Here is a 10,732-nt window from a genome sequence, read left to right as displayed (position 1 = left end):
AGCTAATGATGACTAACCCAAGTAAATCACGTTTAGATGTTATACTGCAATCTCGTTCGTTTGGTAATATAAACAAAAAAATATTATTTAGCCTTTCCCCCCAATTTTTTCCTGGCTGGCCTGTTGACATAACGATAGATTAGAGAAATACCCTGTTAGAGAATGGCTCACGGAAGTTACCTCTTATCTGCACTTGGGGGGCAGCACTTTCCCCACCTGCCCTGCTACAGAAAGTAATGTTAATCATATGACAACTAAACTATGTTTTTTTATTTTCAGAGCTGGAACTTAGATAGACAAATTGAGTGCAAAACGAGTGTTTTGGTGATCGGGCCTATATCATCAACCTAAGACATATCCATAAATATTGGTTTGATTGTTATGGGCAAACACTCTCACAGGAGAGTGGCCTGGGAAAGTGACAACTCATTCATTAAACAAAAACATTCGTCAATAACTCTGCTTTCAACGGAAGAGTTTATAATTGGCAACGTTTGGGGCAATGGCCCTTCTTCACAGGAGAGGTGACCTCTCTGGCCTCTGTGTGCTATGAAGAAGGGGCATTGCACAACATACGTATTGTTTACTTTTTCATTTAAGGCCATAGTGTTATTGACACGTGTTTTGATATTTGGGCTTGTGTATCACTGCAAATGCAGCAGCATCACAGTTAATTTGTTTGGCTCACTATATATTCAGTTAAAAATCCAATGCTAACCTCAACTCGTATCATCGCCAGCTAAGTGCTCTGACCTCTGAGAAAACCCGGCCACCTCTTGTAAGTGGATTTTAATCCTTGAGATGTTTTTCCATGAAATAAGTAATTATTTGATTTTGCTTAATTATTCAAGAATTTAAATGATAAGTAAATATGGGTCTGACACCCACTTTGTCCAAGCATCAGGGTTGTTTGGCCTGCTGAACCAGTCCAGCACGGCCCAGGAGGGGCTAGGTTGTTTTTCCACTGAAGAAGCCGAGATCATTCTGCCGACATCATGTAAATCGAGTCGGGCACAGATAACATGACGCTATGTCCTCAGTCTACTGGCTGACGTCATGTGTGTAACCGATCTGCTACTACTCTCGTGGATGTGCAATGCCTCTGTGTTGAGTTCTGCCTCCCTTCTCGTCAATGGTCTGGCTGCGCAGAGTTGCAGAGTATGGCCAGTGCAGTTTATTTATACGAAGCTGCAATACGAAATAAATAATATTTAGCCTCCGCACTGCTCGCTCTCTATAGTCGGCCAATACCGCAGGTGGTGGGCGTGTGCCTGGATGAGGCTGCTCAATGAGACGGAGCTACAGGGCAGCGAGGTGGGGATAAACACAATCGGTGGAGATTGATCCTACAAATGAATGCTGACTTGTCAGCAAACACTTCAATCAGGGACAAAATTTTGGTGACAATTACACATGCAATGCATACATTGAGAAGTGGCGACGCCATATTTGAGTTGTGTGCTGACATCGCATGCAATGAACTACTCATTGGCCCCACACCTGCACCCCTGGGCCAGATTCAAATATCTCGTGAGGCCAGCGTAGCGTGGTTCGGTTCAGGCTCAGCATGATAAATATCCAGTGGAAAAACCACCCGTGCCCTGATGGCCCACACCTATCCGGCTCGGATCCTCCGGTTGGAAACGGTACTGAATCTGAAAAGCCCCGTCTGCCCATGCGCCCTTTGCATGCCGTCACAAACTTCACCGCGGCGGCCTTGCCAGACGTGACGACGCTCCCCAGGTATTCCCGCACGTCACTTGCGCCAACAGCTTCGGAGCTGCCTGCCTCGCCCGCCCATGGCACCCCTCCCCCCGCCACCACAAACGCGCACATCGGCATCAAGAGGCGAAAGACGAATGCCAGCGCCAGCCGCGCCGCAGCCTCCATTGGAGCGCCGGCGATTCTGCCGAGGGTCCCGCGCGCTTGGGATCGCGGGTGCGGCCACAACGACGCCGGCGCTACCAATGAACCGCCGGAATTGGTAAAGGCGGTGTCCGAGCAGGGCCCACATTAAGAACGAGGAGCCGCAGGCCACGGAGGCACAGATGGCGCCGAAGCCCCGGAGCCGGCGCACACGAACTGCTAGTGCCCGGCCGAGACAGGCGAGGGTAACGGTGGCGCCGGCGATGGTGAGCACGCGCAGCAGGGCGAGGAAGACGAGCGTTGCCGTAGAGAAGCGGAGCAGCTCGACGTAAAACGCCACCTCTTGGAAGCTTGTAAAGACTCCTGCGGGTTTTTGGTTGGGGAATGCGGTGCCAGAAGAGGAGAATAGAGCTTTGAAGGGTGGCACAAGTTACGTGCTTGTACGGTGGTGCTTGAATGCCTCGGCGACTCAAAGTGCCTCACTAAGAAACTCATCTAAACCGGTCCTGTGCCCTGCTGCAGTATAGTCAAGGAGACCCATAGTGGCAGCTGTCTCTGTTCCAACCTCACGAGATCTTTAATGTCCACTGTGCAGTAGAGAGAACCTAATTATGGTTCATTAATATACCCGCAGGATGAAATAAACTTTGTATTTTACCAGGTAAGTCCCACTGAGCTATGTAGCTCTTTTTCAGAAGCGACCTGGCCACAAATAATAGCTCAACAAATTGGCTTGTCACGTGGAAATTTATAGCAGACAAATACTCTAAACACATATTTCTAAATGTGGAGGGAAAAACCGGAGGACCCGTACAAAAACCTACGTGACCACGGGGAGAGAGAGATATATGCAAACTCCAAATAAACATCAGGCGTCAGTATATGGATTGAACCAACGAGTGAGGTAGTTAACATAAATTACGTATTTCACTCAATAACCGCCGAGTAATTTTGCTAACACGGTTTGACGAGATTGAGTGCATTTTGGGTGATTTGGTGAGGGGCAGTATGTATTTAGTGAATGCAATTATTTATCGAATTTTGTGCTTTTTTTTTAGGCTCCAGAACCTTTCATAGAAATGTAACTCTTGTGCACTTGAATGACACCTGCAGCTGCATTTTTAATTAATATGGAAATATGGGCATGTCAGAGTTTTTTTCGTGTACTTCAAGAAGTATATGCCAATAATTCCACTGGAACCATTGCCAACACTTTCTTCCTTCTTCCGTTCGTAGCCTTAAACAGACTGTTAGGGTAACTGCTGTTAGCGAGCGCCAATGAAGGCCGGCACGGCACACAAGGGGGGTGGGTGGCCAACACCACGCCTGGCCGCCTTTATCTCCCCAATGGTGATATTTACACATTTCATCAGGTACTCATTTAAGGCTCAGTTAACCAAATACAAAGATCCCCTTAAGAGTCTTAACATACTTTTGGGGCAAGTGCTGCTAGCAATGCCCTAAGGAGGCCCGCAAGGTACACGAGGGGGTGGGTTCCCAGCACCGCACCTGGGCCTCCGTTGTTTCCCCCGTGGTGATGTTTAATTCGCAATGCACCAGGTAGTTATTTGAGGCTGAATTCACTTAAGGACACCCCAGGACCCATTCAAATATTCATCACCGGTGTTGACTGCGACTGGTTATCGAACTCTGGCCACCTCAGCACAGTGCCCTAACCGGTACACTCCAGCTGCCCACAAAGCAACACCACCTTCTCCACTGCCACCACCACCATCATCGCACCCACGGCCACCACCTCGTGCTCACCAGTGCCAGTGGCGATGGTGCTGATTGCGCGATTGGCGGCGTCCACCCACTGGAAGTGCGCGGCGACGAGCTGCAGGCGCAGGGCGCAGGCGGCCGCCTCGAGCCACAGCACTGGGCAGCGCAGGCCGGCCAGGCCGTCGCGGTTCAGCGAGTGGAAGAGCTGGCGCGCCGCCTTCACCAGCGTCAACAGCACCAGTAGCACGCATGCTGGCAGCCACGACGACAAGGCCGGGGGAATGGCGAAGACGCGGACTCGGTGGGAGGGGAGGTCGTCATCTGCACACGTGCAATGAGGGACGCAAATCGTGCGACCAGAGTTCTCACTGTAAGCCTGCAGCGGACCTCCTCAATTGTACAATTTTACAATGTGGACTGCTTATAAAGTGCACCCTTGATTTGCACCAAGAGGAACCCGTGATGGTGATTATTATCGAATTTGAATGTAAGAGCGCAATAACACATCAGTTCCACAGGAAACACAAGCAGTTCCTAATGCATGTTATGTGGCAGTCCACTGCTGGATTGGGGGCTTTGTTATCATGCCAGGAGGGTGGTGTCGGGTTATTTGAGTAAACCTAATTGGAATATAACTTGGGAGAAAGATCTTGAATGAAGGGAGTATCTTGCAGAATGATTGTCTTTGTCGAAATCAACCCGAATTTATCCACCTCTGGAGTCGCGTTATCAGAGATTGCAGTATATTAAGGAAGACCAGAAACGGGCATTGGCTATATTTGTATATAAGAATATTATTTAACCAATTCGCCAAGTTGATAATATTGGTTGGGGGGGGGGGGGGGGGTGGTGGATTGAATGCCCCTCACACCAACATTCAGTAGATGTGTCTGACTGAAAGCTTGGCAGCTGGACTCGAGGTGACTTGAGAGATCGAATCCACGAAATCCATCGACTCGGACTGGACTGAGAATTTGCAGGTGCAGGTTGTTGTCGACTGGACTGAGGCTGTGACCAAAGTAAGCGATTGTCTGACGACGTGGCTACTGAGCCGCCTGACCATCTCTGGGCGACCCGAGTTGTTTGCGAGCGCCATTTACCATCGGAAGCAAAGCGGGTAGCCATGGTGACGGTGGTAAACAGGTTGAGGTTCGCATTGAAGACACAGAATTCTACGAAGACGACCGCAGTGCGAGAGTCGACCCATGACAATCCGCCGGAGACCCCGCGATGACGTCGGCGGCGTCTTCGAGGCTGTCGCCCAGCGTCGCCACGTAGCCCGAGCCCCGGGTACTCGGCGATGCCTCCTGCGGAAGGTCCGGTTTAGGTTAAAGGTGTCAAATCGTGGGAGTCGTATGACTCTACTTCGCCGTGCTCATGGGTGCAAGGTTCAGTTATTACACAGCTGACAAAAGCGTGGACTTTTAACGTCCAGGAAACCTTGGAGATTTCCCAGGACAGCAGGAAAACCGAATGCATGGAGTCCCCCATACCAAGTGGCAGCGGAGCCTCGTCTGAGTAGCTCCACCACGATGCAGGGGACGACGCAAAGGAGGAGATCTCCTCTTGCGTGGGCTGTGTACGGTGACCAGGCCTCGCCGTACATCGAGGAGTCTTCCTGCCACTGCGTGCTCCCGTCCACGCCAGCGTCAAGGGGGTTCAGTGCCCCCTTGTGCACACCGGACTCTGCTGGCACAGCGCCCCACGAGAGAGAGCGCCCAGTAAATACGACATGGAAAGTATTACTTCGGGCCAACTTTGCTCCAATGCTTCTAACCTTATGCCAGCATTGGCTCGACGTTGGCGTGTTTATTGGGTGAGTGCATGACGGTGACGAGCGGTAGCGCATTCACAGCTTGTTGCACAGAATCCCGGTTCGTGACCAGTGTAATCCCGATTAATACTGCAGTGTGCTTATCTTACCTATAAACGTCACTTTTGTCTGTCTGTCAGACAGACGGACAGGACCGTCTGTCTGTCTGTCCGTCCGTCTGTCTGTCTGTCCGTCTGCGTACGTTCCCTTCCGGGGGATTTAGCTCTCGGACCGTGGGGTTCGCCGAGATTAAATTTAGCAGGTGGGCACGCCCCCGGCCCCACGGTAAACTTAGGCATTTCCGATTTTTCGTCTCTAAACTTTAAATCGGACCGATTATCGATTTAGTGCGATTTCTCTTATTTATTTATTATTGCCGACCAGCACATAATGAAGCACGCCGTTGCGCATGAGTGAAGGCGGTTGCCCCTGGCAACGGGCGGTTGGCCCTGGCAACGGTTAGCAACGCCGCTTCGAGGTGGACGCCATTTTTAATTCCCGTTAAAATATGCGCACGCATTAACACGCGACGCTGAGGTAAATTCATCAAAGTTTCACGTCCTCTTCACTCCCCACCCACCCCCCAATGTGTGCAATCACTATCATAGGGTCGGTAGATAATAAATATAGCGATTAGACAGTATTATTGTAGCGCGGGGGGGGGGGGGGGGGGTGACGGCCACAGCACCCAGCCTCGGCCGGGTGGGCAATCTAGGTGAGGCCGGAGGCTCTGCACGGTACTAGGCCTCCACACCCCATACGTGTCAGGCGACGACTTTGTGGTATAAACTCGATATACTCAGCGTTGCCCGGGGGGAAAATACATTTAAAATCTTCTGAAAACTTTAAAACATTACATACCAATGAAAATAAAACTCTGTAATTACTTTTAAACCCGACTCGCCAAGAATCGATTCTCTGATTCTCGCAAAGGAATCGATGCTTGTAGATTCATTCAGAATCACCCTGTTCCCGTTTAAAATAAGTTGATTATAGAGTCGATATAACTGCTACGAATGGGAAATATCCGGCGTTGACCGGGGCAAACATATTATTAAAAACTCCTGAAAACTTTCAAACATAACATACCATACCAATGAAAATAAAACTCTGTAATTTACTTTTAAACCCGACGCGCCAAGAATCGATTCTCTGAATCGCGCAAATGAATCGATGGTTGTAGATTCATTTAGAATCGCCCTGTTCCCGTTTAAATAAGTTGATTATAGAGTCGATATAAACTGCTACGAATGGGAAATATCGGCGTTGACCGGGGCAAACATATTATTAAAAACTCCTGAAAACTTTCAAACATAACATACCATACCAATGAAAATAAAACTCTGTAATTACTTTTAAACCCGACGCGCCAAGAATCGATTCTCTGAATCGCGCAAAGGAATCGATGGTTGTCGATTCATTTCGAATCGCCCTGTTTCCCTTTATAACAAACTGTGTCTCGCAGACACACACATTCACACATTTTGCTTTTACATTTAACATACAAAACGTCAGCATGTACTGCTGTCATCATAGGCAAAAATATATACACCCTCACCACCTCTCCCTCACCACTCTCCCTCACTCACCCTCACCACTCACCACTTACTATCACCACTCACACTCACCATCACTCACCACTCACCCTTCTCCCTCAACACTCACGCTCACCCTCACCCAATCATCCTCGCCCTCACCACCACCACTCATCCTCACCACTCACCCTCACCACCACCACTCACCACCACTCACCCTCACCTCTCACTCACCCTCACCACTCACCCTCACCCTCTTCCTCACTCCTCACCACTCACGCTCACCCTCACCACTCACTAATCACCCTCACCCTCATCACTCACTACTCACCCTCACCACCACTACTCGCCCTCACCACTCTCCCTCACCACTCACCCTCACCACTCTCACAACTCACCCTCAGCACTCACCCTCACCATTCACCCCTTTCCTTTACCACTCACGCTCACCACTGACAATCACCAACCATCCTCACCCTTACCACCACCACTCTCCCTCACCACTCTCCCTCACCACTCACCCTCACCTTAACCACTCACCCTCTCCACTCACCCTCATCACTCACCTTCACCACTCACCCTCACCACTCACCACTCTCACAACTCACCCTCAGCACTCACCCTCACCATTCACCACTCACCCTCACCACTCACCGCTCTCCCTCACCACTCACCCTCACCGCTCACCCTCACCACTCACCATCACTGTGGTGGTGGTACCTGCTATCATGACAGTAGTACAAGCTGACGTTTTGTATGTGTAATGTCAAAATCTAAATTAGTGAAATGTTAAGCATACTTGGCGACACGTAAGCAAGTTTTTTTTAAAACGGGAATAGGGTGAGTGGTGGTGGTGAGGGTGAGTGGTTAGGGTGAGTGGTGAAGGTGAGGGTGAGTGCTGATTGGTGATTGGTGAGGGTGTGATTGGTGAGGATGAGTGGTGAGTGGTCAGGGTGAGGGTGAGTGGTGAGCGATTAGGTGAGGGTGAGTGGGCAGGGTGAGTAGTGAGGGAGTGGTGAGCATCAGTGGTGAGCGTGACTGGTGAGTGGTGAGGGTGAGTGGTGAGGGAGAGTGGTGAGGGAGAGTGGTGAGGGAGAGTGGTGAGGGTGAATGGTGAGGGTGAGTGGTGAGGGTGAGTAGTGAGTGGGAGGGTGAGTGGTAAGTGGTGAGGGTGAGTGGTGATTGGTGAGGGTGTGATTGGTGAGGATGAGTGGTGAGTAGTGAGGGTGAGTGTGAGTGGTGAGCGTGAGGGTGAGTGTTGTTGTGAGGGTGAGTGGTGAGGGTCAGTGGTGAGGGTGAGTGGCAGTTGTGAGTGGTGATAGGTGAGCGGTTAGGGGTGAGTGGTGAGTGGTGAGCGTGAGTGCTGAGGGTGAGTGGTGAGGTGAGTGCTGAGTGGTGAGGTGAGAGAGTGGTTAGTTTTAAGGGTGAGTGTTGAGGTGAGTGGTGAGGTTGAGTGGTAAGGGTTAGTGGAGTGGTGAGTGGTGATTGGTCAGTGTGATTGGTCAGGATGAATGGTGAGTATGAGGGTGAGGTTGAGTGGTGAAGTTGAGTGGTGAGGGTGAGTGGTGAGGGTGAGTGGGGGGTGAGTCGTGAGGGTGAGGGTGAGGGGTGAGTGGTGAGGGTGAGTGATGATGAAGAGTGGTGAGGTTGAGTGGTGAGTAGTAAGGGTGAGTGGTGATGGTGAGGGTTAGTGGTGAGGGTGCGTGGTCAGTGGTGAGGGGTCAGGGTTAGTGGTGAGGGTGAGTGGTGATGATGAGGTGAGTGGTGAGGGTGAGTGGTGAGTGGTGACGGTGAGTGGTGAGGGAGAGTGGTGAGAGAGAGGGGTTAGGGTGAGTGTTGAGGGTGAATGGTGAGGGTGAGTGGTGAGGGTGAGGTTGAGTGGTGAGTAGTAAGGGTGTGGTGATGGTGAGGGTTAGTGGTGAGTGGTAAGGGTGAGTGGTGAGGGTTAGTGGTGTGAGTGGTCAGGGTGAGTGGTGAGGGTGAGTGGTGAGGGTGAGTGGTGAGGGTGAGTGGTGAGGGTGAGTGGTGAGCGGTGAGGTGAGTGGTTGTTGTGAGGGTGAGTGGCAGTTGTGAGTGGTGATGGGTGAGTGGTGAGTGGTGAGCGTGAGTGGTGAGGGTGAGTCGTGAGGGTGAGTGCTGAGTGCTGAGGGTGAGTGGTGAGAGAGTCGTTAGTTTGAGGGTGAGTGGTAAGGTTGAGTGGTGAGGGTTAGTGGAGAGTGGTGAGTGGTGATTGGTCAGTGGTAATTGGTCAGGATGAATGGTGAGTAGTGAGGTTGAGTGGTGAGGTTGAGTGGTGAGGGTGAGTGTTGAGGGTGAGAGGTGGTTGTGACGGTGAGTGGTGAGGGTGGTGGCGAGGGTGAGTGGTGAGGCTGAATGGTGAGGGTGAATTGTGAGAGTGAGTGGTGAGGGAGAGTGGTGAGGGTGAGTGGTGAGGGTGAGTGAGGGGTGAGTGGTGAGGGTGAGTGGTGAGGGTGAGGGGTGAGTGGTGAGGGTGAGTGCTGACGAATAGTGGAGAGGTTGAGTGGTGAGTAGTAAGGGTGAGTGGTGAGGGTTAGTGAGGGTGAGTGGTAAGGGTGAGTGGTGAGGGTTAGTGGTGAGGGTGAGTGGTCATGGTGAGTGGTGAGGGTAGTGGTGAGCGGTGAGGGTGAGTGGCAGTTGTGATTGGTGATGGGTGAGTGGTGAGCGTGAGTGGTGAGGGTGAGTGGTGAGGGTGAGTGCTGAGGGTGAGTGGTGAGGTTGAGTGGTGAGAGAGTCGTTAGTTTTGAGGGTGAGTGGTGAGGGTTAGTGGAGAGTGGTGAGTGGTGATTGGTCAGGATGAATGGTGAGTAGTGAGGGTGAGGTGGAGTAGTGAGGGTGAGGTGGAGTGGTGAGGTTGAGTTGGTGAGGGTGAGTGGTGAGGTGAGTGGTGAGGGTGAGTGGTGAGGGTGAATGTGAGGGTGATGGTGAGGGAGAGTGGTGAGGGTGAGTGGTGATGGTGAGGGGTGAGTGGTGAGGTGATGGTGAGGGGTGAGTGGTGAGGGTGAGTGATGACGAAGAGTGGTGAGGTTGAGTGGTGAGTAGTAAGGGTGGTGATGGTGAGTGGTGAGGGTGAGTGTGAGTGGTCAGTGGTGAGGGGTCAGGGTTAGTGGTGAGGGTGAGTGGCGATAGTGAGGGGTGAGTGGTGAGTGGTGACGGTGAGTGTGAGGGAGAGTGGGAGAGAGTGGTGAGGGTGAGTGGGTGAGGTGAATGGTGAGGTGAGTGGTGAGGGAGAGTGGTGAGGGTGAGTGGTGATGGTGAGGGGTGAGTGGTGAGGTGAGTGGTGAGGGGTGAGTGGTGAGGGTGAGTGATGACGAAGAGTGGTTGAGGTTGATGGTGAGTAGTAAGGGTGAGTGGTGATGGGAGTGGTGAGGGTGAGTGGTCAGTGGTGAGGGGTCAGGGTTAGTAGTGAGGGTGTGGTGATAGTGAGGGGTGAGTGGTGAGGTGAGTGGTGACGGTGAGGGAGAAGGGTTAGGGTGAGTGTTGAGGGTGAATGGTGAGGGTGAGTGGGTGAGGGTGAGTGGTGAGGTTGAGTGGTGAGGTTAAGTGGTGAGGGTGTGTGTGAGGGTGAGTGGGGAGGGTGAGTGCTGAGGGTGTTGGTGAGAGTGAGTGGTGAGGTGAGTGGTGAGGGTGAGTGGTGAGGGTGAGTGGTTAGGATTTGTGATGATGGTGAGTGGTTTGGGTGATTGTGAGAGGTGAGTGGTGAGGGTAAGGGTGAGTGGTCAGTGGTGAGGTTGAGTGGTGAGTAGGAAGGGTGAGTGTGAGTGGTGAGCGGTGAGGG

This window comes from Lethenteron reissneri, chromosome 67 (assembly GCF_015708825.2).
Source record: "Lethenteron reissneri isolate LAM-NWPU_2019-01 chromosome 67, ASM1570882v1, whole genome shotgun sequence".
In the NCBI taxonomy this organism is placed as follows: domain Eukaryota; kingdom Metazoa; phylum Chordata; class Hyperoartia; order Petromyzontiformes; family Petromyzontidae; genus Lethenteron; species Lethenteron reissneri.
This window is presented reverse-complemented; position numbering follows the sequence as displayed.